Source organism: Hyperolius riggenbachi, chromosome 12 (assembly GCF_040937935.1).
Source record: "Hyperolius riggenbachi isolate aHypRig1 chromosome 12, aHypRig1.pri, whole genome shotgun sequence".
Classification (NCBI taxonomy): domain Eukaryota; kingdom Metazoa; phylum Chordata; class Amphibia; order Anura; family Hyperoliidae; genus Hyperolius; species Hyperolius riggenbachi.
In genome coordinates this window covers 80,003,978-80,028,504 of record NC_090657.1, presented here as the reverse complement: position 1 = coordinate 80,028,504, position 24,527 = coordinate 80,003,978, and the positions used below count along the sequence as shown (strand labels likewise).

Sequence of the window (24,527 nt, the reverse complement as noted above, 5' to 3'; positions counted from 1 at the left end):
CAGTACTGACTTTTGTTCCATTGCTCTGATACCACTGAGTGCAGCACCTACTGTCCGATCGCTTTTCCCGATCGATTTTTCGATCGAAAATCAGATCGGATATGCATTAAATTATCTATCGAACCAACTATCTGCCAAAAAATCTCATGGTGTATTCCCATCATGAGACCCTGGAGGAAGCCTTAAAATAATTTTTGCATCTCAAGGAAACCGACCTTACTGGGGCAAGTGGGGAAAATGCCAGGGAACCCCTGAAAAGTCCTGAAGGAAGCTTGGGCTTCCAGGGAACCCTGGTTGAGAAAACCTGCTTTGGCCTGGCGTACAATAAAAGACATCCTCTCAAACCCCTAACTGCCCACGTAGTTAATGTATCAGCTTTTATGCAAAAGTAATGTCACCTGTCTAAAAAAATCACAATTGTCCACTTACGTACAATGTACAATGTAGCCCGTAGCACTGGAATAGATGCTATTGCACGTATACCTAAAATGCCATTCACCTACAATTGAGAGGAAACATTTGCCTACTATTGGGTAATAGGGGCAGATCTCACCTCAGTAATCTAAATGAGATCTTTGCCCTGTTTACTTTGTAGAAAGTCCTATCTGTTGCCACTGTTGCTGTCAAAAGGTCCTCCACAGCCAGGAGTTATGAGCTGTGGCACATTGTCAGAATCCAGTGGAAAAGTGCATGTAAAGGTCTTAAGCCATTTTAAGCACTTTTTTTTTCTAAACTGTATTCCTTTGTAGCGGTGAAAGAAAGTGTGGTGCTGGGTACGCCTCATTCATGTTGTTGTGCAAGCTGATGGAGGAAAAGAGAAGTATTTGAGCTTTCTTGTTGATGAAGGGACGTAGGAGATCCACAAGAGGCCTGTGAGGCAAGATAGAAGTTGCAGACTGGCAGTGGTGGGATTTGAACCCACGCCTCCAAAGAGACTGGAGCCTAAATCCAGCGCCTTAGACCGCTCGGCCACACTACCTTGCCGATATCGATCTTTTGTGTGCTTTTAAAATGAGGTTTGTATGAGTGGAATGTTGAGTGGTTCATTATTGTGCCATCAACAAGTAATCAACTGGGGACATGCTGCATGTATGCACCTATTCTCATTACCGCGGAAAGAGAAAACACTTGACAGTACTGGCTTTGGTTCTATGCCTCTGATGACAGCACCGAGGAAAGTGCAGGTAAAGCACTCTATGCCACAGCAGAATCAATGGATTAGGCTTCTCAAATGCTACATTTGAGAAGACTAATCCATTAATTTCTGACCAAGATAAGCTCCTCAAGTGGCCCTGATGTATAAGCTTGGACAAGTATTTGAGCAAGTGTTAAAACCAGAGGAGCTGAGGCCTTATCTTTCCTACATAGTACATCCTTGTCAAGCAAGCGAGAAGTTAAAGGCTGGCAGTGGTGGGATTTGAACCCACGCCTCCGAGGAGACTGGAGCCTTAATCCAGCGCCTTAGACCGCTCGGCCACACTACCCTGCGGATGTCTACTCTTGCGTGCTTTAAGACACGTTTTTCAAGAGTCAAAGGTTAAGCGGTTAATTACTGTGCCGTCAACAGGTTATCATCTGGGGATATGCTGCATGTTGGCAGCCATTCTCAGTTCCATAAGGAAGAACGCATAACAGTACTGACTTTTGTTCCATTGCTCTGATACCACTGAGTGCAGCACCTACTGTCCGATCGCTTTTCCCGATCGATTTTTCGATCGAAAATCAGATCGGATATGCATTAAATTATCTATCGAACCAACTATCTGCCAAAAAATCTCATGGTGTATTCCCATCATGAGACCCTGGAGGAAGCCTTAAAATAATTTTTGCATCTCAAGGAAACCGACCTTACTGGGGCAAGTGGGGAAAATGCCAGGGAACCCCTGAAAAGTCCTGAAGGAAGCTTGGGCTTCCAGGGAACCCTGGTTGAGAAAACCTGCTTTGGCCTGGCGTACAATAAAAGACATCCTCTCAAACCCCTAACTGCCCACGTAGTTAATGTATCAGCTTTTATGCAAAAGTAATGTCACCTGTCTAAAAAAATCACAATTGTCCACTTACGTACAATGTACAATGTAGCCCGTAGCACTGGAATAGATGCTATTGCACGTATACCTAAAATGCCATTCACCTACAATTGAGAGGAAACATTTGCCTACTATTGGGTAATAGGGGCAGATCTCACCTCAGTAATCTAAATGAGATCTTTGCCCTGTTTACTTTGTAGAAAGTCCTATCTGTTGCCACTGTTGCTGTCAAAAGGTCCTCCACAGCCAGGAGTTATGAGCTGTGGCACATTGTCAGAATCCAGTGGAAAAGTGCATGTAAAGGTCTTAAGCCATTTTAAGCACTTTTTTTTTCTAAACTGTATTCCTTTGTAGCGGTGAAAGAAAGTGTGGTGCTGGGTACGCCTCATTCATGTTGTTGTGCAAGCTGATGGAGGAAAAGAGAAGTATTTAAGCTTTCTTGTTGATGAAGGGACGTAGGAGATCCACAAGAGGCCTGTGAGGCAAGATAGAAGTTGCAGACTGGCAGTGGTGGGATTTGAACCCACGCCTCCAAAGAGACTGGAGCCTAAATCCAGCGCCTTAGACCGCTCGGCCACACTACCTTGCTGATATCGATCTTTTGTGTGCTTTTAAAATGAGGTTTGTATGAGTGGAATGTTGAGTGGTTCATTATTGTGCCATCAACAAGTAATCAACTGGGGACATGCTGCATGTATGCACCTATTCTCATTACCGCGGAAAGAGAAAACACTTGACAGTACTGGCTTTGGTTCTATGCCTCTGATGACAGCACCTAGGAAAGTGCAGGTAAAGCACTCTATGCCACAGCAGAATCAATGGATTAGTCTTCTCAAATGCTACATTTGAGAAGACTAATCCATTAATTTCTGACCAAGATAAGCTCCTCAAGTGGCCCTGATGTATAAGCTTGGACAAGTATTTGAGCAAGTGTTAAAACCAGAGGAGCTGAGGCCTTATCTTTCCTACATAGTACATCCTTGTCAAGCAAGCGAGAAGTTAAAGGCTGGCAGTGGTGGGATTTGAACCCACGCCTCCGAGGAGACTGGAGCCTTAAGCCAGCGCCTTAGACCGCTCGGCCACACTACCCTGCGGATGTCTACTCTTGCGTGCTTTAAGACACGTTTTTCAAGAGTCAAAGGTTAAGCGGTTAATTACTGTGCCGTCAACAGGTTATCATCTGGGGATATGCTGCATGTTGGCAGCCATTCTCAGTTCCATAAGGAAGAACGCATAACAGTACTGACTTTTGTTCCATTGCTCTGATACCACTGAGTGCAGCACCTACTGTCCGATCGCTTTTCCCGATCGATTTTTCGATCGAAAATCAGATCGGATATGCATTAAATTATCTATCGAACCAACTATCTGCCAAAAAATCTCATGGTGTATTCCCATCATGAGACCCTGGAGGAAGCCTTCAAATAATTTTTGCATCTCAAGGAAACCGACCTTACTGGGGCAAGTGGGGAAAATGCCAGGGAACCCCTGAAAAGTCCTGAAGGAAGCTTGGGCTTCCAGGGAACCCTGGTTGAGAAAACCTGCTTTGGCCTGGCGTACAATAAAAGACATCCTCTCAAACCCCTAACTGCCCACGTAGTTAATGTATCAGCTTTTATGCAAAAGTAATGTCACCTGTCTAAAAAAATCACAATTGTCCACTTACGTACAATGTACAATGTAGCCCGTAGCACTGGAATAGATGCTATTGCACGTATACCTAAAATGCCATTCACCTACAATTGAGAGGAAACATTTGCCTACTATTGGGTAATAGGGGCAGATCTCACCTCAGTAATCTAAATGAGATCTTTGCCCTGTTTACTTTGTAGAAAGTCCTATCTGTTGCCACTGTTGCTGTCAAAAGGTCCTCCACAGCCAGGAGTTATGAGCTGTGGCACATTGTCAGAATCCAGTGGAAAAGTGCATGTAAAGGTCTTAAGCCATTTTAAGCACTTTTTTTTTCTAAACTGTATTCCTTTGTAGCGGTGAAAGAAAGTGTGGTGCTGGGTACGCCTCATTCATGTTGTTGTGCAAGCTGATGGAGGAAAAGAGAAGTATTTGAGCTTTCTTGTTGTTGATGAAGGGACGTAGGAGATCCACAAGAGGCCTGTGAGGCAAGATAGAAGTTGTAGACTGGCAGTGGTGGGATTTGAACCCACACCTCCAAAGAGACTGGAGCCTAAATCCAGCGCCTTAGACCACTCGGCCACACTACCTTGCCGATATCGATCTTTTGTGTGCTTTTAAAATGAGGTTTGTATGAGTGGAATGTTGAGTGGTTCATTATTGTGCCATCAACAAGTAATCAACTGGGGACATGCTGCATGTATGCACCTATTCTCATTACCGTGGAAAGAGAAAACACTTGACAGTACTGGCTTTGGTTCTATGCCTCTGATGACAGCACCTAGGAAAGTGCAGGTAAAGCACTGTATGCCACAGCAGAATCAATGGATTAGTCTTCTCAAATGTTACATTTGAGAAGACTAATCCATTAATTTCTGACCAAGATAAGCTCCTCAAGTGGCCCTGATGTATAAGCTTGGACAAGTATTTGAGCAAGTGTTAAAACCAGAGGAGCTGAGGCCTTATCTTTCCTACATAGTACATCCTTGTCAAGCAAGCGAGAAGTTAAAGGCTGGCAGTGGTGGGATTTGAACCCACGCCTCCGAGGAGACTGGAGCCTTAATCCAGCGCCTTAGACCGCTCGGCCACACTACCCTGCGGATGTCTACTCTTGCGTGCTTTAAGACACGTTTTTCAAGAGTCAAAGGTTAAGCGGTTAATTACTGTGCCGTCAACAGGTTATCATCTGGGGATATGCTGCATGTTGGCAGCCATTCTCAGTTCCATAAGGAAGAACGCATAACAGTACTGACTTTTGTTCCATTGCTCTGATACCACTGAGTGCAGCACCTACTGTCCGATCGCTTTTCCCGATCGATTTTTCGATCGAAAATCAGATCGGATATGCATTAAATTATCTATCGAACCAACTATCTGCCACAAAATCTCATGGTGTATTCCCATCATGAGACCCTGGAGGAAGCCTTCAAATAATTTTTGCATCTCAAGGAAACCGACCTTACTGGGGCAAGTGGGGAAAATGCCAGGGAACCCCTGAAAAGTCCTGAAGGAAGCTTGGGCTTCCAGGGAACCCTGGTTGAGAAAACCTGCTTTGGCCTGGCGTACAATAAAAGACATCCTCTCAAACCCCTAACTGCCCACGTAGTTAATGTATCAGCTTTTATGCAAAAGTAATGTCACCTGTCTAAAAAAATCACAATTGTCCACTTACGTACAATGTACAATGTAGCCCGTAGCACTGGAATAGATGCTATTGCACGTATACCTAAAATGCCATTCACCTACAATTGAGAGGAAACATTTGCCTACTATTGGGTAATAGGGGCAGATCTCACCTCAGTAATCTAAATGAGATCTTTGCCCTGTTTACTTTGTAGAAAGTCCTATCTGTTGCCACTGTTGCTGTCAAAAGGTCCTCCACAGCCAGGAGTTATGAGCTGTGGCACATTGTCAGAATCCAGTGGAAAAGTGCATGTAAAGGTCTTAAGCCATTTTAAGCACTTTTTTTTTCTAAACTGTATTCCTTTGTAGCGGTGAAAGAAAGTGTGGTGCTGGGTACGCCTCATTCATGTTGTTGTGCAAGCTGATGGAGGAAAAGAGAAGTATTTGAGCTTTCTTGTTGTTGATGAAGGGACGTAGGAGATCCACAAGAGGCCTGTGAGGCAAGATAGAAGTTGTAGACTGGCAGTGGTGGGATTTGAACCCACACCTCCAAAGAGACTGGAGCCTAAATCCAGCGCCTTAGACCGCTCGGCCACACTACCTTGCCGATATCGATCTTTTGTGTGCTTTTAAAATGAGGTTTGTATGAGTGGAATGTTGAGTGGTTCATTATTGTGCCATCAACAAGTAATCAACTGGGGACATGCTGCATGTATGCACCTATTCTCATTACCGTGGAAAGAGAAAACACTTGACAGTACTGGCTTTGGTTCTATGCCTCTGATGACAGCACCTAGGAAAGTGCAGGTAAAGCACTCTATGCCACAGCAGAATCAATGGATTAGTCTTCTCAAATGTTACATTTGAGAAGACTAATCCATTAATTTCTGACCAAGATAAGCTCCTCAAGTGGCCCTGATGTATAAGCTTGGACAAGTATTTGAGCAAGTGTTAAAACCAGAGGAGCTGAGGCCTTATCTTTCCTACATAGTACATCCTTGTCAAGCAAGCGAGAAGTTAAAGGCTGGCAGTGGTGGGATTTGAACCCACGCCTCCGATGAGACTGGAGCCTTAATCCAGCGCCTTAGACCGCTCGGCCACACTACCCTGCGGATGTCTACTCTTGCGTGCTTTAAGACACGTTTTTCAAGAGTCAAAGGTTAAGCGGTTAATTACTGTGCCGTCAACAGGTTATCATCTGGGGATATGCTGCATGTTGGCAGCCATTCTCAGTTCCATAAGGAAGAACGCATAACAGTACTGACTTTTGTTCCATTGCTCTGATACCACTGAGTGCAGCACCTACTGTCCGATCGCTTTTCCCGATCGATTTTCCGATCGAAAATCAGATCGGATATGCATTAAATTATCTATCGAACCAACTATCTGCCAAAAAATCTCATGGTGTATTCCCATCATGAGACCCTGGAGGAAGCCTTCAAATAATTTTTGCATCTCAAGGAAACCGACCTTACTGGGGCAAGTGGGGAAAATGCCAGGGAACCCCTGAAAAGTCCTGAAGGAAGCTTGGGCTTCCAGGGAACCCTGGTTGAGAAAACCTGCTTTGGCCTGGCGTACAATAAAAGACATCCTCTCAAACCCCTAACTGCCCACGTAGTTAATGTATCAGCTTTTATGCAAAAGTAATGTCACCTGTCTAAAAAAATCACAATTGTCCACTTACGTACAATGTACAATGTAGCCCGTAGCACTGGAATAGATGCTATTGCACGTATACCTAAAATGCCATTCACCTACAATTGAGAGGAAACATTTGCCTACTATTGGGTAATAGGGGCAGATCTCACCTCAGTAATCTAAATGAGATCTTTGCCCTGTTTACTTTGTAGAAAGTCCTATCTGTTGCCACTGTTGCTGTCAAAAGGTCCTCCACAGCCAGGAGTTATGAGCTGTGGCACATTGTCAGAATCCAGTGGAAAAGTGCATGTAAAGGTCTTAAGCCATTTTAAGCACTTTTTTTTTCTAAACTGTATTCCTTTGTAGCGGTGAAAGAAAGTGTGGTGCTGGGTACGCCTCATTCATGTTGTTGTGCAAGCTGATGGAGGAAAAGAGAAGTATTTGAGCTTTCTTGTTGTTGATGAAGGGACGTAGGAGATCCACAAGAGGCCTGTGAGGCAAGATAGAAGTTGTAGACTGGCAGTGGTGGGATTTGAACCCACGCCTCCAAAGAGACTGGAGCCTAAATCCAGCGCCTTAGACCGCTCGGCCACACTACCTTGCCGATATCGATCTTTTGTGTGCTTTTAAAATGAGGTTTGTATGAGTGGAATGTTGAGTGGTTCATTATTGTGCCATCAACAAGTAATCAACTGGGGACATGCTGCATGTATGCACCTATTCTCATTACCGCGGAAAGAGAAAACACTTGACAGTACTGGCTTTGGTTCTATTCCTCTGATGACAGCACCTAGGAAAGTGCAGGTACAGCACTCTATGCCACAGCAGAATCAATGGATTAGTCTTCTCAAATGTTACATTTGAGAAGACTAATCCATTAATTTCTGACCAAGATAAGCTCCTCAAGTGGCCCTGATGTATAAGCTTGGACAAGTATTTGAGCAAGTGTTAAAACCAGAGGAGCTGAGGCCTTATCTTTCCTACATAGTACATCCTTGTCAAGCAAGCGAGAAGTTAAAGGCTGGCAGTGGTGGGATTTGAACCCACGCCTCCGATGAGGCTGGAGCCTTAATCCAGCGCCTTAGACCGCTCGGCCACACTACTCTGCGGATGTCTACTCTTGCGTGCTTTAAGACACGTTTTTCAAGAGTCAAAGGTTAAGCGGTTAATTACTGTGCCGTCAACAGGTTATCATCTGGGGATATGCTGCATGTTGGCAGCCATTCTCAGTTCCATAAGGAAGAACGCATAACAGTACTGACTTTTGTTCCATTGCTCTGATACCACTGAGTGCAGCACCTACTGTCCGATCGCTTTTCCCGATCGATTTTCCGATCGAAAATCAGATCGGATATGCATTAAATTATCTATCGAACCAACTATCTGCCAAAAAATCTCATGGTGTATTCCCATCATGAGACCCTGGAGGAAGCCTTCAAATAATTTTTGCATCTCAAGGAAACCGACCTTACTGGGGCAAGTGGGGAAAATGCCAGGGAACCCCTGAAAAGTCCTGAAGGAAGCTTGGGCTTCCAGGGAACCCTGGTTGAGAAAACCTGCTTTGGCCTGGCGTACAATAAAAGACATCCTCTCAAACCCCTAACTGCCCACGTAGTTAATGTATCAGCTTTTATGCAAAAGTAATGTCACCTGTCTAAAAAAATCACAATTGTCCACTTACGTACAATGTACAATGTAGCCCGTAGCACTGGAATAGATGCTATTGCACGTATACCTAAAATGCCATTCACCTACAATTGAGAGGAAACATTTGCCTACTATTGGGTAATAGGGGCAGATCTCACCTCAGTAATCTAAATGAGATCTTTGCCCTGTTTACTTTGTAGAAAGTCCTATCTGTTGCCACTGTTGCTGTCAAAAGGTCCTCCACAGCCAGGAGTTATGAGCTGTGGCACATTGTCAGAATCCAGTGGAAAAGTGCATGTAAAGGTCTTAAGCCATTTTAAGCACTTTTTTTTTCTAAACTGTATTCCTTTGTAGCGGTGAAAGAAAGTGTGGTGCTGGGTACGCCTCATTCATGTTGTTGTGCAAGCTGATGGAGGAAAAGAGAAGTATTTGAGCTTTCTTGTTGTTGATGAAGGGACGTAGGAGATCCACAAGAGGCCTGTGAGGCAAGATAGAAGTTGTAGACTGGCAGTGGTGGGATTTGAACCCACGCCTCCAAAGAGACTGGAGCCTAAATCCAGCGCCTTAGACCGCTCGGCCACACTACCTTGCCGATATCGATCTTTTGTGTGCTTTTAAAATGAGGTTTGTATGAGTGGAATGTTGAGTGGTTCATTATTGTGCCATCAACAAGTAATCAACTGGGGACATGCTGCATGTATGCACCTATTCTCATTACCGCGGAAAGAGAAAACACTTGACAGTACTGGCTTTGGTTCTATTCCTCTGATGACAGCACCTAGGAAAGTGCAGGTACAGCACTCTATGCCACAGCAGAATCAATGGATTAGTCTTCTCAAATGTTACATTTGAGAAGACTAATCCATTAATTTCTGACCAAGATAAGCTCCTCAAGTGGCCCTGATGTATAAGCTTGGACAAGTATTTGAGCAAGTGTTAAAACCAGAGGAGCTGAGGCCTTATCTTTCCTACATAGTACATCCTTGTCAAGCAAGCGAGAAGTTAAAGGCTGGCAGTGGTGGGATTTGAACCCACGCCTCCGATGAGACTGGAGCCTTAATCCAGCGCCTTAGACCGCTCGGCCACACTACCCTGCGGATGTCTACTCTTGCGTGCTTTAAGACACGTTTTTCAAGAGTCAAAGGTTAAGCGGTTAATTACTGTGCCGTCAACAGGTTATCATCTGGGGATATGCTGCATGTTGGCAGCCATTCTCAGTTCCATAAGGAAGAACGCATAACAGTACTGACTTTTGTTCCATTGCTCTGATACCACTGAGTGCAGCACCTACTGTCCGATCGCTTTTCCCGATCGATTTTCCGATCGAAAATCAGATCGGATATGCATTAAATTATCTATCGAACCAACTATCTGCCAAAAAATCTCATGGTGTATTCCCATCATGAGACCCTGGAGGAAGCCTTCAAATAATTTTTGCATCTCAAGGAAACCGACCTTACTGGGGCAAGTGGGGAAAATGCCAGGGAACCCCTGAAAAGTCCTGAAGGAAGCTTGGGCTTCCAGGGAACCCTGGTTGAGAAAACCTGCTTTGGCCTGGCGTACAATAAAAGACATCCTCTCAAACCCCTAACTGCCCACGTAGTTAATGTATCAGCTTTTATGCAAAAGTAATGTCACCTGTCTAAAAAAATCACAATTGTCCACTTACGTACAATGTACAATGTAGCCCGTAGCACTGGAATAGATGCTATTGCACGTATACCTAAAATGCCATTCACCTACAATTGAGAGGAAACATTTGCCTACTATTGGGTAATAGGGGCAGATCTCACCTCAGTAATCTAAATGAGATCTTTGCCCTGTTTACTTTGTAGAAAGTCCTATCTGTTGCCACTGTTGCTGTCAAAAGGTCCTCCACAGCCAGGAGTTATGAGCTGTGGCACATTGTCAGAATCCAGTGGAAAAGTGCATGTAAAGGTCTTAAGCCATTTTAAGCACTTTTTTTTTCTAAACTGTATTCCTTTGTAGCGGTGAAAGAAAGTGTGGTGCTGGGTACGCCTCATTCATGTTGTTGTGCAAGCTGATGGAGGAAAAGAGAAGTATTTGAGCTTTCTTGTTGTTGATGAAGGGACGTAGGAGATCCACAAGAGGCCTGTGAGGCAAGATAGAAGTTGTAGACTGGCAGTGGTGGGATTTGAACCCACGCCTCCAAAGAGACTGGAGCCTAAATCCAGCGCCTTAGACCGCTCGGCCACACTACCTTGCCGATATCGATCTTTTGTGTGCTTTTAAAATGAGGTTTGTATGAGTGGAATGTTGAGTGGTTCATTATTGTGCCATCAACAAGTAATCAACTGGGGACATGCTGCATGTATGCACCTATTCTCATTACCGCGGAAAGAGAAAACACTTGACAGTACTGGCTTTGGTTCTATTCCTCTGATGACAGCACCTAGGAAAGTGCAGGTACAGCACTCTATGCCACAGCAGAATCAATGGATTAGTCTTCTCAAATGTTACATTTGAGAAGACTAATCCATTAATTTCTGACCAAGATAAGCTCCTCAAGTGGCCCTGATGTATAAGCTTGGACAAGTATTTGAGCAAGTGTTAAAACCAGAGGAGCTGAGGCCTTATCTTTCCTACATAGTACATCCTTGTCAAGCAAGCGAGAAGTTAAAGGCTGGCAGTGGTGGGATTTGAACCCACGCCTCCGAGGAGACTGGAGCCTTAATCCAGCGCCTTAGTCCGCTCGGCCACACTACCCTGCGGATGTCTACTCTTGCGTGCTTCAAGACACGTTTTTCAAGAGTCAAAGGTTAAGCGGTTAATTACTGTGCCGTCAACAGGTTATCATCTGGGGATATGCTGCATGTTGGCAGCCATTCTCAGTTCCATAAGGAAGAACGCATAACAGTACTGACTTTTGTTCCATTGCTCTGATACCACTGAGTGCAGCACCTACTGTCCGATCGCTTTTCCCGATCGATTTTCCGATCGAAAATCAGATCGGATATGCATTAAATTATCTATCGAACCAACTATCTGCCAAAAAATCTCATGGTGTATTCCCATCATGAGACCCTGGAGGAAGCCTTCAAATAATTTTTGCATCTCAAGGAAACCGACCTTACTGGGGCAAGTGGGGAAAATGCCAGGGAACCCCTGAAAAGTCCTGAAGGAAGCTTGGGCTTCCAGGGAACCCTGGTTGAGAAAACCTGCTTTGGCCTGGCGTACAATAAAAGACATCCTCTCAAACCCCTAACTGCCCACGTAGTTAATGTATCAGCTTTTATGCAAAAGTAATGTCACCTGTCTAAAAAAATCACAATTGTCCACTTACGTACAATGTACAATGTAGCCCGTAGCACTGGAATAGATGCTATTGCACGTATACCTAAAATGCCATTCACCTACAATTGAGAGGAAACATTTGCCTACTATTGGGTAATAGGGGCAGATCTCACCTCAGTAATCTAAATGAGATCTTTGCCCTGTTTACTTTGTAGAAAGTCCTATCTGTTGCCACTGTTGCTGTCAAAAGGTCCTCCACAGCCAGGAGTTATGAGCTGTGGCACATTGTCAGAATCCAGTGGAAAAGTGCATGTAAAGGTCTTAAGCCATTTTAAGCACTTTTTTTTTCTAAACTGTATTCCTTTGTAGCGGTGAAAGAAAGTGTGGTGCTGGGTACGCCTCATTCATGTTGTTGTGCAAGCTGATGGAGGAAAAGAGAAGTATTTGAGCTTTCTTGTTGTTGATGAAGGGACGTAGGAGATCCACAAGAGGCCTGTGAGGCAAGATAGAAGTTGTAGACTGGCAGTGGTGGGATTTGAACCCACGCCTCCAAAGAGACTGGAGCCTAAATCCAGCGCCTTAGACCGCTCGGCCACACTACCTTGCCGATATCGATCTTTTGTGTGCTTTTAAAATGAGGTTTGTATGAGTGGAATGTTGAGTGGTTCATTATTGTGCCATCAACAAGTAATCAACTGGGGACATGCTGCATGTATGCACCTATTCTCATTACCGCGGAAAGAGAAAACACTTGACAGTACTGGCTTTGGTTCTATTCCTCTGATGACAGCACCTAGGAAAGTGCAGGTACAGCACTCTATGCCACAGCAGAATCAATGGATTAGTCTTCTCAAATGTTACATTTGAGAAGACTAATCCATTAATTTCTGACCAAGATAAGCTCCTCAAGTGGCCCTGATGTATAAGCTTGGACAAGTATTTGAGCAAGTGTTAAAACCAGAGGAGCTGAGGCCTTATCTTTCCTACATAGTACATCCTTGTCAAGCAAGCGAGAAGTTAAAGGCTGGCAGTGGTGGGATTTGAACCCACGCCTCCGAGGAGACTGGAGCCTTAATCCAGCGCCTTAGTCCGCTCGGCCACACTACCCTGCGGATGTCTACTCTTGCGTGCTTTAAGACACGTTTTTCAAGAGTCAAAGGTTAAGCGGTTAATTACTGTGCCGTCAACAGGTTATCATCTGGGGATATGCTGCATGTTGGCAGCCATTCTCAGTTCCATAAGGAAGAACGCATAACAGTACTGACTTTTGTTCCATTGCTCTGATACCACTGAGTGCAGCACCTACTGTCCGATCGCTTTTCCCGATCGATTTTCCGATCGAAAATCAGATCGGATATGCATTAAATTATCTATCGAACCAACTATCTGCCAAAAAATCTCATGGTGTATTCCCATCATGAGACCCTGGAGGAAGCCTTCAAATAATTTTTGCATCTCAAGGAAACCGACCTTACTGGGGCAAGTGGGGAAAATGCCAGGGAACCCCTGAAAAGTCCTGAAGGAAGCTTGGGCTTCCAGGGAACCCTGGTTGAGAAAACCTGCTTTGGCCTGGCGTACAATAAAAGACATCCTCTCAAACCCCTAACTGCCCACGTAGTTAATGTATCAGCTTTTATGCAAAAGTAATGTCACCTGTCTAAAAAAATCACAATTGTCCACTTACGTACAATGTACAATGTAGCCCGTAGCACTGGAATAGATGCTATTGCACGTATACCTAAAATGCCATTCACCTACAATTGAGAGGAAACATTTGCCTACTATTGGGTAATAGGGGCAGATCTCACCTCAGTAATCTAAATGAGATCTTTGCCCTGTTTACTTTGTAGAAAGTCCTATCTGTTGCCACTGTTGCTGTCAAAAGGTCCTCCACAGCCAGGAGTTATGAGCTGTGGCACATTGTCAGAATCCAGTGGAAAAGTGCATGTAAAGGTCTTAAGCCATTTTAAGCACTTTTTTTTTCTAAACTGTATTCCTTTGTAGCGGTGAAAGAAAGTGTGGTGCTGGGTACGCCTCATTCATGTTGTTGTGCAAGCTGATGGAGGAAAAGAGAAGTATTTGAGCTTTCTTGTTGTTGATGAAGGGACGTAGGAGATCCACAAGAGGCCTGTGAGGCAAGATAGAAGTTGTAGACTGGCAGTGGTGGGATTTGAACCCACACCTCCAAAGAGACTGGAGCCTAAATCCAGCGCCTTAGACCGCTCGGCCACACTACCTTGCCGATATCGATCTTTTGTGTGCTTTTAAAATGAGGTTTGTATGAGTGGAATGTTGAGTGGTTCATTATTGTGCCATCAACAAGTAATCAACTGGGGACATGCTGCATGTATGCACCTATTCTCATTACCGTGGAAAGAGAAAACACTTGACAGTACTGGCTTTGGTTCTATGCCTCTGATGACAGCACCTAGGAAAGTGCAGGTAAAGCACTCTATGCCACAGCAGAATCAATGGATTAGTCTTCTCAAATGTTACATTTGAGAAGACTAATCCATTAATTTCTGACCAAGATAAGCTCCTCAAGTGGCCCTGATGTATAAGCTTGGACAAGTATTTGAGCAAGTGTTAAAACCAGAGGAGCTGAGGCCTTATCTTTCCTACATAGTACATCCTTGTCAAGCAAGCGAGAAGTTAAAGGCTGGCAGTGGTGGGATTTGAACCCACGCCTCCGATGAGACTGGAGCCTTAATCCAGCGCCTTAGACCGCTCGGCCACACTACCCTGCGGATGTCTACTCTTGCGTGCTTTAAGACACGTTTTTCAAGAGTCAAAGGTTAAGCGGTTAATTACTGTGCCGTCAACAGGTTATCATCTGGGGATATGCTGCATGTTGGCAGCCATTCTCAGTTCCATAAGGAAGAACGCATAACAGTACTGACTTTTGTTCCATTGCTCTGATACCACTGAGTGCAGCACCTACTGTCCGATCGCTTTTCCCGATCGATTTTCCGATCGAAAATCAGATCGGATATGCATTAAATTATCTATCGAACCAACTATCTGCCAAAAAATCTCATGGTGTATTCCCATCATGAGACCCTGGAGGAAGCCTTCAAATAATTTTTGCATCTCAAGGAAACCGACCTTACTGGGGCAAGTGGGGAAAATGCCAGGGAACCCCTGAAAAGTCCTGAAGGAAGCTTGGGCTTCCAGGGAACCCTGGTTGAGAAAACCTGCTTTGGCCTGGCGTACAATAAAAGACATCCTCTCAAACCCCTAACTGCCCACGTAGTTAATGTATCAGCTTTTATGCAAAAGTAATGTCACCTGTCTAAAAAAATCACAATTGTCCACTTACGTACAATGTACAATGTAGCCCGTAGCACTGGAATAGATGCTATTGCACGTATACCTAAAATGCCATTCACCTACAATTGAGAGGAAACATTTGCCTACTATTGGGTAATAGGGGCAGATCTCACCTCAGTAATCTAAATGAGATCTTTGCCCTGTTTACTTTGTAGAAAGTCCTATCTGTTGCCACTGTTGCTGTCAAAAGGTCCTCCACAGCCAGGAGTTATGAGCTGTGGCACATTGTCAGAATCCAGTGGAAAAGTGCATGTAAAGGTCTTAAGCCATTTTAAGCACTTTTTTTTTCTAAACTGTATTCCTTTGTAGCGGTGAAAGAAAGTGTGGTGCTGGGTACGCCTCATTCATGTTGTTGTGCAAGCTGATGGAGGAAAAGAGAAGTATTTGAGCTTTCTTGTTGATGAAGGGACGTAGGAGATCCACAAGAGGCCTGTGAGGCAAGATAGAAGTTGCAGACTGGCAGTGGTGGGATTTGAACCCACGCCTCCAAAGAGACTGGAGCCTAAATCCAGCGCCTTAGACCGCTCGGCCACACTTCCTTGCCGATATTGATCTTTTGTGTGCTTTTAAAATGAGGTTTGTATGAGTGGAATGTTGAGTGGTTCATTATTGTGCCATCAACAAGTAATCAACCGGGGACATGCTGCATGTATGCACCTATTCTCATTACCGCGGAAAGAGAAAACACTTGACAGTACTGGCTTTGGTTCTATGCCTCTGATGACAGCACCTAGGAAAGTGCAGGTAAAGCACTCTATGCCACAGCAGAATCAATGGAATAGTCTTCTCAAATGTTACATTTGAGAAGACTAATCCATTAATTTCTGACCAAGATAAGCTCCTCAAGTGGCCCTGATGTATAAGCTTGGACAAGTATTTGAGCAAGTGTTAAAACCAGAGGAGCTGAGGCCTTATCTTTCCTACATAGTACATCCTTGTCAAGCAAGCGAGAAGTTAAAGGCTGGCAGTGGTGGGATTTGAACCCACGCCTCCGAGGAGACTGGAGCCTTAATCCAGCGCCTTAGACCGCTCGGCCACACTACCCTGCGGATGTCTACTCTTGCGTGCTTTAAGACACATTTTTCAAGAGTCAAAGGTTAAGCGGTTAATTACTGTGCCGTCAACAGGTTATCATCTGGGGATATGCTGCATGTTGGCAGCCATTCTCAGTTCCATAAGGAAGAACGCATAACAGTACTGACTTTTGTTCCATTGCTCTGATACCACTGAGTGCAGCACCTACTGTCCGATCGCTTTTCCCGATCGATTTTCCGATCGAAAATCAGATCGGATATGCATTAAATTATCTATCGAACCAACTATCTGCCAAAAAATCTCATGGTGTATTCCCATCATGAGACCCTGGAGGAAGCCTTCAAATAATTTTTGCATCTCAAGGAAACCGACCTTACTGGGGCAAGTGGGGAAAATGCCAGGGAACCCCTGAAAAGTCCTGAAGGAAGCTTGGGCTTCCAGGGAACCCTGGTTGAGAAAACCTGCTTTGGCCTGGCGTACAATAAAAGACATCCTCTCAAACCCCTAACTGCCCACGTAGTTAATGTATCAGCTTTTATGCAAAAGTAATGTCACCTGTCTAAAAAAATCACAATTGTCCACTTACGTACAATGTACAATGTAGCCCGTAGCACTGGAATAGATGCTATTGCACGTATACCTAAAATGCCGTTCACCTACAATTGAGAGGAAACATTTGCCTACTATTGGGTAATAGGGGCAGATCTCACATCAGTAATCTAAATGAGATCTTTGCCCTGTTTACTTTGTAGAAAGTCCTATCTGTTGCCACTGTTGCTGTCAAAAGGTCCTCCACAGCCAGGAGTTATGAGCTGTGGCACATTGTCAGAATCCAGTGGAAAAGTGCATGTAAAGGTCTTAAGCCATTTTAAGCACTTTTTTTTTCTAAACTGTATTCCTTTGTAGCGGTGAAAGAAAGTGTGGTGCTGGGTACGCCTCATTCATGTTGTTGTGCAAGCTGATGGAGGAAAAGAGAAGTATTTGAGCTTTCTTGTTGTTGATGAAGGGACGTAGGAGATCCACAAGAGGCCTGTGAGGCAAGATAGAAGTTGTAGACTGGCAGTGGTGGGATTTGAACCCACGCCTCCAAAGAGACTGGAGCCTAAATCCAGCGCCTTAGACCGCTCGGCCACACTACCTTGCCGATATCGATCTTTTGTGTGCTTTTAAAATGAGGTTTGTAAGAGTGGAATGTTGAGTGGTTCATTATTGTGCCATCAACAAGTAATCAACTGGGGACATGCTGCATGTATGCACCTATTCTCATTACCGTGGAAAGAGAAAACACTTGACAGTACTGGCTTTGGTTCTATGCCTCTGATGACAGCACCTAGGAAAGTGCAGGTAAAGCACTCTATGCCACAGCAGAATCAATGGATTAGTCTTCTCAAATGTTACATTTGAGAAGACTAATCCATTAATTTCTGACCAAGATAAGCTCCTCAAGTGGCCCTGATGTATAAGCTTGGACAAGTATTTGAGCAAGTGTTAAAACCAGAGGAGCTGAGGCCTTATCTTTCCTACATAGTACATCCTTGTCAAGCAAGCGAGAAGTTAAAGGCTGGCAGTGGTGGGATTTGAACCCACGCCTCCGAGGAGACTGGAGCCTTAATCCAGCGCCTTAGACCGCTCGGCCACACTACCCTGCGGATGTCTACTCTTGCGTGCTTTAAGACACGTTTTTCAAGAGTCAAAGGTTAAGCGGTTAATTACTGTGCCGTCAACAGGTTATCATCTGGGGATATGCTGCATGTTGGCAGCCATTCTCAGTTCCATAAGGAAGAACGCATAACAGTACTGACTTTTGTTCCATTGCTCTGATACCACTGAGTGCAGCACCTACTGTCCGATCGCTTTTCCCGATCGATTTTCCGATCGAAAATCAGATCGGATATGCATTAAATTATCTATCGAACCAACTATCTGCCAAAAAATCTCTTGGTGTATTCCCATCATGAGACCCTGGAGGAAGCCTTCAAATAATTTTTGCATCTCAAGGAAACCGACCTTACTGGGGCAAGTGGGGAAAATGCCAGGGAACCCCTGAAAAGTCCTGAAGGAAGCTTGGGCTTCCAGGGAACCCTGGTTGAGAAAACCTGCTTTGGCCTGGCGTACAATAAAAGACATCCTCTCAAACCCCTAACTGCCCACGTAGTTAATGTATCAGCTTTTATGCAAAAGTAATGTCACCTGTCTAAAAAAATCACAATTGTCCACTTACGTACAATGTACAATGTAGCCCGTAGCACTGGAATAGATGCTATTGCACGTATACCTAAAATGCCATTCACCTACAATTGAGAGGAAACATTTGCCTACTATTGGGTAATAGGGGCAGATCTCACCTCAGTAATCTAAATGAGATCTTTGCCCTGTTTACTTTGTAGAAAGTCCTATCTGTTGCCACTGTTGCTGTCAAAAGGTCCTCCACAGCCAGGAGTTATGAGCTGTGGCACATTGTCAGAATCCAGTGGAAAAGTGCATGTAAAGGTCTTAAGCCATTTTAAGCACTTTTTTTTTCTAAACTGTATTCCTTTGTAGCGGTGAAAGAAAGTGTGGTGCTGGGTACGCCTCATTCATGTTGTTGTGCAAGCTGATGGAGGAAAAGAGAAGTATTTGAGCTTTCTTGTTGATGAAGGGACGTAGGAGATCCACAAGAGGCCTGTGAGGCAAGATAGAAGTTGCAGACTGGCAGTGGTGGGATTTGAACCCACGCCTCCAAAGAGACTGGAGCCTAAATCCAGCGCCTTAGATCGCTCGGCCACACTACCTTGCCGATATCGATCTTTTGTGTGCTTTTAAAATGAGGTTTGTATGAGAGGAATGTTGAGTGGTTCATTATTGTGCCATCAACAAGTAATCAACCGGGGACATGCTGCATGTATGCACCTATTCTCATTACCGCGGAAAGAGAAAACACTTGACAGTACTGGCTTTGGTTCTATGCCTCTGATGACAGCACCTAGGAAAGTGCAGGTAAAGCACTCTATGCCACAGCAGAATCAATGGATTAGTCTTCTCAAATGCTACATTTGAGAAGACTAATCCATTAATTTCTGACCAAGATAAGCTCCTCAAGTGGCCCTGATGTATAAGCTTGGACAAGTATTTGAGCAAGTGTTAAAACCAGAGGAGCTGAGGCCTTATCTTTCCTACATAGTACATCCTTGTCAAGCAAGCGAGAAGTTAAAGGCTGGCAGTGGTGGGATTTGAACCCACACCTCCGAGGAGACTGGAGCCTTAATCCAGCGCCTTAGACCGCTCGGCCACACTACCCTGCGGATATCTACTCTTGCGTGCTTTAAGACACGTTTTTCAAGAGTCAAAGGTTAAGCGGTTAATTACTGTGCCGTCAACAGGTTATCATCTGGGGATATGCTGCATGTTGACAGCCATTCTCAGTTCCATAAGGAAGAACGCATAACAGTACTGACTTTTGTTCCATTGCTCTGATACCACTGAGTGCAGCACCTACTGTCCGATCGCTTTTCCCGATCGATTTTTCGATCGAAAATCAGATCGGATATGCATTAAATTATCTATCGAACCAACTATCTGCCAAAAAATCTCATGGTGTATTCCCATCATGAGACCCTGGAGGAAGCCTTAAAATAATTTTTGCATCTCAAGGAAACCGACCTTACTGGGGCAAGTGGGGAAAATGCCAGGGAACCCCTGAAAAGTCCTGAAGGAAGCTTGGGCTTCCAGGGAACCCTGGTTGAGAAAACCTGCTTTGGCCTGGCGTACAATAAAAGACATCCTCTCAAACCCCTAACTGCCCACGTAGTTAATGTATCAGCTTTTATGCAAAAGTAATGTCACCTGTCTAAAAAAATCACAATTGTCCACTTACGTACAATGTACAATGTAGCCCGTAGCACTGGAATAGATGCTATTGCACGTATACCTAAAATGCCATTCACCTACAATTGAGAGGAAACATTTGCCTACTATTGGGTAATAGGGGCAGATCTCACCTCAGTAATCTAAATGAGATCTTTGCCCTGTTTACTTTGTAGAAAGTCCTATCTGTTGCCACTGTTGCTGTCAAAAGGTCCTCCACAGCCAGGAGTTATGAGCTGTGGCACATTGTCAGAATCCAGTGGAAAAGTGCATGTAAAGGTCTTAAGCCATTTTAAGCACTTTTTTTTTCTAAACTGTATTCCTTTGTAGCGGTGAAAGAAAGTGTGGTGCTGGGTACGCCTCATTCATGTTGTTGTGCAAGCTGATGGAGGAAAAGAGAAGTATTTGAGCTTTCTTGTTGATGAAGGGACGTAGGAGATCCACAAGAGGCCTGTGAGGCAAGATAGAAGTTGCAGACTGGCAGTGGTGGGATTTGAACCCACGCCTCCAAAGAGACTGGAGCCTAAATCCAGCGCCTTAGACCGCTCGGCCACACTACCTTGCCGATATCGATCTTTTGTGTGCTTTTAAAATGAGGTTTGTATGAGTGGAATGTTGAGTGGTTCATTATTGTGCCATCAACAAGTAATCAACTGGGGACATGCTGCATGTATGCACCTATTCTCATTACCGCGGAAAGAGAAAACACTTGACAGTACTGGCTTTGGTTCTATGCCTCTGATGACAGCACCTAGGAAAGTGCAGGTAAAGCACTCTATGCCACAGCAGAATCAATGGATTAGTCTTCTCAAATGCTACATTTGAGAAGACTAATCCATTAATTTCTGACCAAGATAAGCTCCTCAAGTGGCCCTGATGTATAAGCTTGGACAAGTATTTGAGCAAGTGTTAAAACCAGAGGAGCTGAGGCCTTATCTTTCCTACATAGTACATCCTTGTCAAGCAAGCGAGAAGTTAAAGGCTGGCAGTGGTGGGATTTGAACCCACGCCTCCGAGGAGACTGGAGCCTTAATCCAGCGCCTTAGACCGCTCGGCCACACTACCCTGCAGATGTCTACTCTTGCGTGCTTTAAGACACGTTTTTCAAGAGTCAAAGGTTAAGCGGTTAATTACTGTGCCGTCAACAGGTTATCATCTGGGGATATGCTGCATGTTGGCAGCCATTCTCAGTTCCATCAGGAAGAACGCATAACAGTACTGACTTTTGTTCCATTGCTCTGATACCACTGAGTGCAGCACCTACTGTCCGATCGCTTTTCCCGATCGATTATCCGATCGAAAATCAGATCGGATATGCATTAAATTATCTATCGAACCAACTATCTGCCAAAAAATCTCATGGTGTATTCCCATCATGAGACCCTGGAGGAAGCCTTCAAATAATTTTTGCATCTCAAGGAAACCGACCTTACTGGGGCAAGTGGGGAAAATGCCAGGGAACCCCTGAAAAGTCCTGAAGGAAGCTTGGGCTTCCAGGGAACCCTGGTTGAGAAAACCTGCTTTGGCCTGGCGTACAATAAAAGACATCCTCTCAAACCCCTAACTGCCCACGTAGTTAATGTATCAGCTTTTATGCAAAAGTAATGTCACCTGTCTAAAAAAATCACAATTGTCCACTTACGTACAATGTACAATGTAGCCCGTAGCACTGGAATAGATGCTATTGCACGTATACCTAAAATGCCATTCACCTACAATTGAGAGGAAACATTTGCCTACTATTGGGTAATAGGGGCAGATCTCACCTCAGTAATCTAAATGAGATCTTTGCCCTGTTTACTTTGTAGAAAGTCCTATCTGTTGCCACTGTTGCTGTCAAAAGGTCCTCCACAGCCAGGAGTTATGAGCTGTGGCACATTGTCAGAATCCAGTGGAAAAGTGCATGTAAAGGTCTTAAGCCATTTTAAGCACTTTTTTTTTCTAAACTGTATTCCTTTGTAGCGGTGAAAGAAAGTGTGGTGCTGGGTACGCCTCATTCATGTTGTTGTGCAAGCTGATGGAGGAAAAGAGAAGTATTTGAGCTTTCTTGTTGATGAAGGGACGTAGGAGATCCACAAGAGGCCTGTGAGGCAAGATAGAAGTTGCAGACTGGCAGTGGTGGGATTTGAACCCACGCCTCCAAAGAGACTGGAGCCTAAATCCAGCGCCTTAGACCGCTCGGCCACACTACCTTGCCGATATCGATCTTTTGTGTGCTTTTAAAATGAGGTTTGTATGAGTGGAATGTTGAGTGGTTCATTATTGTGCCATCAACAAGTAATCAACTGGGGACATGCTGCATGTATGCACCTATTCTCATTACCGCGGAAAGAGAAAACACTTGACAGTACTGGCTTTGGTTCTATGCCTCTGATGACAGCACCTAGGAAAGTGCAGGTAAAGCACTCTATGCCACAGCAGAATCAATGGATTAGTCTTCTCAAATGCTACATTTGAGAAGACTAATCCATTAATTTCTGACCAAGATAAGCTCCTCAAGTGGCCCTGATGTATAAGCTTGGACAAGTATTTGAGCAAGTGTTAAAACCAGAGGAGCTGAGGCCTTATCTTTCCTACATAGTACATCCTTGTCAAGCAAGCAAGAAGTTAAAGGCTGGCAGTGGTGGGATTTGAACCCACGCCTCCGAGGAGACTGGAGCCTTAATCCAGCGCCTTAGACCGCTCGGCCACACTACCCTGCGGATGTCTACTCTTGCGTGCTTTAAGACACGTTTTTCAAGAGTCAAAGGTTAAGCGGTTAATTACTGTGCCGTCAACAGGTTATCATCTGGGGATATGCTGCATGTTGGCAGCCATTCTCTGTTCCATAAGGAAGAACGCATAACAGTACTGACTTTTGTTCCATTGCTCTGATACCACTGAGTGCAGCACCTACTGTCCGATCGCTTTTCCCGATCGATTTTTCGATCGAAAATCAGATCGGATATGCATTAAATTATCTATCGAACCAACTATCTGCCAAAAAATCTCATGGTGTATTCCCATCATGAGACCCTGGAGGAAGCCTTAAAATAATTTTTGCATCTCAAGGAAACCGACCTTACTGGGGCAAGTGGGGAAAATGCCAGGGAACCCCTGAAAAGTCCTGAAGGAAGCTTGGGCTTCCAGGGAACCCTGGTTGAGAAAACCTGCTTTGGCCTGGCGTACAATAAAAGACATCCTCTCAAACCCCTAACTGCCCACGTAGTTAATGTATCAGCTTTTATGCAAAAGTAATGTCACCTGTCTAAAAAAATCACAATTGTCCACTTACGTACAATGTACAATGTAGCCCGTAGCACTGGAATAGATGCTATTGCACGTATACCTAAAATGCCATTCACCTACAATTGAGAGGAAACATTTGCCTACTATTGGGTAATAGGGGCAGATCTCACCTCAGTAATCTAAATGAGATCTTTGCCCTGTTTACTTTGTAGAAAGTCCTATCTGTTGCCACTGTTGCTGTCAAAAGGTCCTCCACAGCCAGGAGTTATGAGCTGTGGCACATTGTCAGAATCCAGTGGAAAAGTGCATGTAAAGGTCTTAAGCCATTTTAAGCACTTTTTTTTTCTAAACTGTATTCCTTTGTAGCGGTGAAAGAAAGTGTGGTGCTGGGTACGCCTCATTCATGTTGTTGTGCAAGCTGATGGAGGAAAAGAGAAGTATTTGAGCTTTCTTGTTGATAAAGGGACGTAGGAGATCCACAAGAGGCCTGTGAGGCAAGATAGAAGTTGCAGACTGGCAGTGGTGGGATTTGAACCCACGCCTCCAAAGAGACTGGAGCCTAAATCCAGCGCCTTAGACCGCTCGGCCACACTACCTTGCCGATATCGATCTTTTGTGTGCTTTTAAAATGAGGTTTGTATGAGTGGAATGTTGAGTGGTTCATTATTGTGCCATCAACAAGTAATCAACTGGGGACATGCTGCATGTATGCACCTATTCTCATTACCGCGGAAAGAGAAAACACTTGACAGTACTGGCTTTGGTTCTATGCCTCTGATGACAGCACCTAGGAAAGTGCAGGTAAAGCACTCTATGCCACAGCAGAATCAATGGATTAGTCTTCTCAAATGCTACATTTGAGAAGACTAATCCATTAATTTCTGACCAAGATAAGCTCCTCAAGTGGCCCTGATGTATAAGCTTGGACAAGTATTTGAGCAAGTGTTAAAACCAGAGGAGCTGAGGCCTTATCTTTCCTACATAGTACATCCTTGTCAAGCAAGCGAGAAGTTAAAGGCTGGCAGTGGTGGGATTTGAACCCACGCCTCCGAGGAGACTGGAGCCTTAATCCAGTGCCTTAGACCGCTCGGCCACACTACCCTGCGGATGTCTACTCTTGCGTGCTTTAAGACACGTTTTTCAAGAGTCAAAGGTTAAGCGGTTAATTACTGTGCCGTCAACAGGTTATCATCTGGGGATATGCTGCATGTTGGCAGCCATTCTCAGTTCCATAAGGAAGAACGCATAACAGTACTGACTTTTGTTCCATTG

The 24,527-nt window shown here is 44.5% G+C and overlaps 30 non-coding genes across 30 annotated transcripts; all 30 read right to left on the bottom strand.

Moving 5' to 3' along the window:
• Window positions 1–897: 897 nt before the first annotated feature.
• On the bottom strand, window positions 898–979 carry TRNAL-UAG (transfer RNA leucine (anticodon UAG)). The gene has a single exon. It is a non-coding gene; the product is annotated as a tRNA-Leu (tRNA).
• A 423-nt stretch (window positions 980–1,402) lies between these two features.
• TRNAL-AAG (transfer RNA leucine (anticodon AAG)) lies at window positions 1,403–1,484 on the bottom strand. The gene has a single exon. It is a non-coding gene; the product is annotated as a tRNA-Leu (tRNA).
• A 1,045-nt stretch (window positions 1,485–2,529) lies between these two features.
• On the bottom strand, window positions 2,530–2,611 carry TRNAL-UAG (transfer RNA leucine (anticodon UAG)). The gene has a single exon. It is a non-coding gene; the product is annotated as a tRNA-Leu (tRNA).
• Window positions 2,612–3,034: 423 nt separating this feature from the next.
• TRNAL-AAG (transfer RNA leucine (anticodon AAG)) lies at window positions 3,035–3,116 on the bottom strand. Its single transcript has one exon. It is a non-coding gene; the product is annotated as a tRNA-Leu (tRNA).
• Window positions 3,117–4,164: 1,048 nt separating this feature from the next.
• On the bottom strand, window positions 4,165–4,246 carry TRNAL-UAG (transfer RNA leucine (anticodon UAG)). Its single transcript has one exon. It is a non-coding gene; the product is annotated as a tRNA-Leu (tRNA).
• A 423-nt stretch (window positions 4,247–4,669) lies between these two features.
• TRNAL-AAG (transfer RNA leucine (anticodon AAG)) lies at window positions 4,670–4,751 on the bottom strand. Its single transcript has one exon. It is a non-coding gene; the product is annotated as a tRNA-Leu (tRNA).
• A 1,048-nt stretch (window positions 4,752–5,799) lies between these two features.
• Window positions 5,800–5,881, bottom strand: TRNAL-UAG (transfer RNA leucine (anticodon UAG)). The gene has a single exon. It is a non-coding gene; the product is annotated as a tRNA-Leu (tRNA).
• Window positions 5,882–6,304: 423 nt separating this feature from the next.
• Window positions 6,305–6,386, bottom strand: TRNAL-AAG (transfer RNA leucine (anticodon AAG)). Its single transcript has one exon. It is a non-coding gene; the product is annotated as a tRNA-Leu (tRNA).
• A 1,048-nt stretch (window positions 6,387–7,434) lies between these two features.
• Window positions 7,435–7,516, bottom strand: TRNAL-UAG (transfer RNA leucine (anticodon UAG)). The gene has a single exon. It is a non-coding gene; the product is annotated as a tRNA-Leu (tRNA).
• A 423-nt stretch (window positions 7,517–7,939) lies between these two features.
• TRNAL-AAG (transfer RNA leucine (anticodon AAG)) lies at window positions 7,940–8,021 on the bottom strand. The gene has a single exon. It is a non-coding gene; the product is annotated as a tRNA-Leu (tRNA).
• Window positions 8,022–9,069: 1,048 nt separating this feature from the next.
• On the bottom strand, window positions 9,070–9,151 carry TRNAL-UAG (transfer RNA leucine (anticodon UAG)). Its single transcript has one exon. It is a non-coding gene; the product is annotated as a tRNA-Leu (tRNA).
• Window positions 9,152–9,574: 423 nt separating this feature from the next.
• On the bottom strand, window positions 9,575–9,656 carry TRNAL-AAG (transfer RNA leucine (anticodon AAG)). The gene has a single exon. It is a non-coding gene; the product is annotated as a tRNA-Leu (tRNA).
• Window positions 9,657–10,704: 1,048 nt separating this feature from the next.
• On the bottom strand, window positions 10,705–10,786 carry TRNAL-UAG (transfer RNA leucine (anticodon UAG)). The gene has a single exon. It is a non-coding gene; the product is annotated as a tRNA-Leu (tRNA).
• A 423-nt stretch (window positions 10,787–11,209) lies between these two features.
• Window positions 11,210–11,291, bottom strand: TRNAL-AAG (transfer RNA leucine (anticodon AAG)). The gene has a single exon. It is a non-coding gene; the product is annotated as a tRNA-Leu (tRNA).
• A 1,048-nt stretch (window positions 11,292–12,339) lies between these two features.
• On the bottom strand, window positions 12,340–12,421 carry TRNAL-UAG (transfer RNA leucine (anticodon UAG)). The gene has a single exon. It is a non-coding gene; the product is annotated as a tRNA-Leu (tRNA).
• A 423-nt stretch (window positions 12,422–12,844) lies between these two features.
• TRNAL-AAG (transfer RNA leucine (anticodon AAG)) lies at window positions 12,845–12,926 on the bottom strand. Its single transcript has one exon. It is a non-coding gene; the product is annotated as a tRNA-Leu (tRNA).
• A 1,048-nt stretch (window positions 12,927–13,974) lies between these two features.
• On the bottom strand, window positions 13,975–14,056 carry TRNAL-UAG (transfer RNA leucine (anticodon UAG)). The gene has a single exon. It is a non-coding gene; the product is annotated as a tRNA-Leu (tRNA).
• Window positions 14,057–14,479: 423 nt separating this feature from the next.
• On the bottom strand, window positions 14,480–14,561 carry TRNAL-AAG (transfer RNA leucine (anticodon AAG)). Its single transcript has one exon. It is a non-coding gene; the product is annotated as a tRNA-Leu (tRNA).
• Window positions 14,562–15,606: 1,045 nt separating this feature from the next.
• Window positions 15,607–15,688, bottom strand: TRNAL-UAG (transfer RNA leucine (anticodon UAG)). The gene has a single exon. It is a non-coding gene; the product is annotated as a tRNA-Leu (tRNA).
• Window positions 15,689–16,111: 423 nt separating this feature from the next.
• Window positions 16,112–16,193, bottom strand: TRNAL-AAG (transfer RNA leucine (anticodon AAG)). Its single transcript has one exon. It is a non-coding gene; the product is annotated as a tRNA-Leu (tRNA).
• A 1,048-nt stretch (window positions 16,194–17,241) lies between these two features.
• TRNAL-UAG (transfer RNA leucine (anticodon UAG)) lies at window positions 17,242–17,323 on the bottom strand. The gene has a single exon. It is a non-coding gene; the product is annotated as a tRNA-Leu (tRNA).
• Window positions 17,324–17,746: 423 nt separating this feature from the next.
• Window positions 17,747–17,828, bottom strand: TRNAL-AAG (transfer RNA leucine (anticodon AAG)). Its single transcript has one exon. It is a non-coding gene; the product is annotated as a tRNA-Leu (tRNA).
• A 1,045-nt stretch (window positions 17,829–18,873) lies between these two features.
• TRNAL-UAG (transfer RNA leucine (anticodon UAG)) lies at window positions 18,874–18,955 on the bottom strand. The gene has a single exon. It is a non-coding gene; the product is annotated as a tRNA-Leu (tRNA).
• Window positions 18,956–19,378: 423 nt separating this feature from the next.
• TRNAL-AAG (transfer RNA leucine (anticodon AAG)) lies at window positions 19,379–19,460 on the bottom strand. The gene has a single exon. It is a non-coding gene; the product is annotated as a tRNA-Leu (tRNA).
• A 1,045-nt stretch (window positions 19,461–20,505) lies between these two features.
• Window positions 20,506–20,587, bottom strand: TRNAL-UAG (transfer RNA leucine (anticodon UAG)). The gene has a single exon. It is a non-coding gene; the product is annotated as a tRNA-Leu (tRNA).
• A 423-nt stretch (window positions 20,588–21,010) lies between these two features.
• TRNAL-AAG (transfer RNA leucine (anticodon AAG)) lies at window positions 21,011–21,092 on the bottom strand. The gene has a single exon. It is a non-coding gene; the product is annotated as a tRNA-Leu (tRNA).
• Window positions 21,093–22,137: 1,045 nt separating this feature from the next.
• TRNAL-UAG (transfer RNA leucine (anticodon UAG)) lies at window positions 22,138–22,219 on the bottom strand. The gene has a single exon. It is a non-coding gene; the product is annotated as a tRNA-Leu (tRNA).
• A 423-nt stretch (window positions 22,220–22,642) lies between these two features.
• TRNAL-AAG (transfer RNA leucine (anticodon AAG)) lies at window positions 22,643–22,724 on the bottom strand. Its single transcript has one exon. It is a non-coding gene; the product is annotated as a tRNA-Leu (tRNA).
• A 1,045-nt stretch (window positions 22,725–23,769) lies between these two features.
• TRNAL-UAG (transfer RNA leucine (anticodon UAG)) lies at window positions 23,770–23,851 on the bottom strand. Its single transcript has one exon. It is a non-coding gene; the product is annotated as a tRNA-Leu (tRNA).
• Window positions 23,852–24,274: 423 nt separating this feature from the next.
• TRNAL-AAG (transfer RNA leucine (anticodon AAG)) lies at window positions 24,275–24,356 on the bottom strand. The gene has a single exon. It is a non-coding gene; the product is annotated as a tRNA-Leu (tRNA).
• Between the last annotated feature and the right edge of the window lie 171 nt (window positions 24,357–24,527).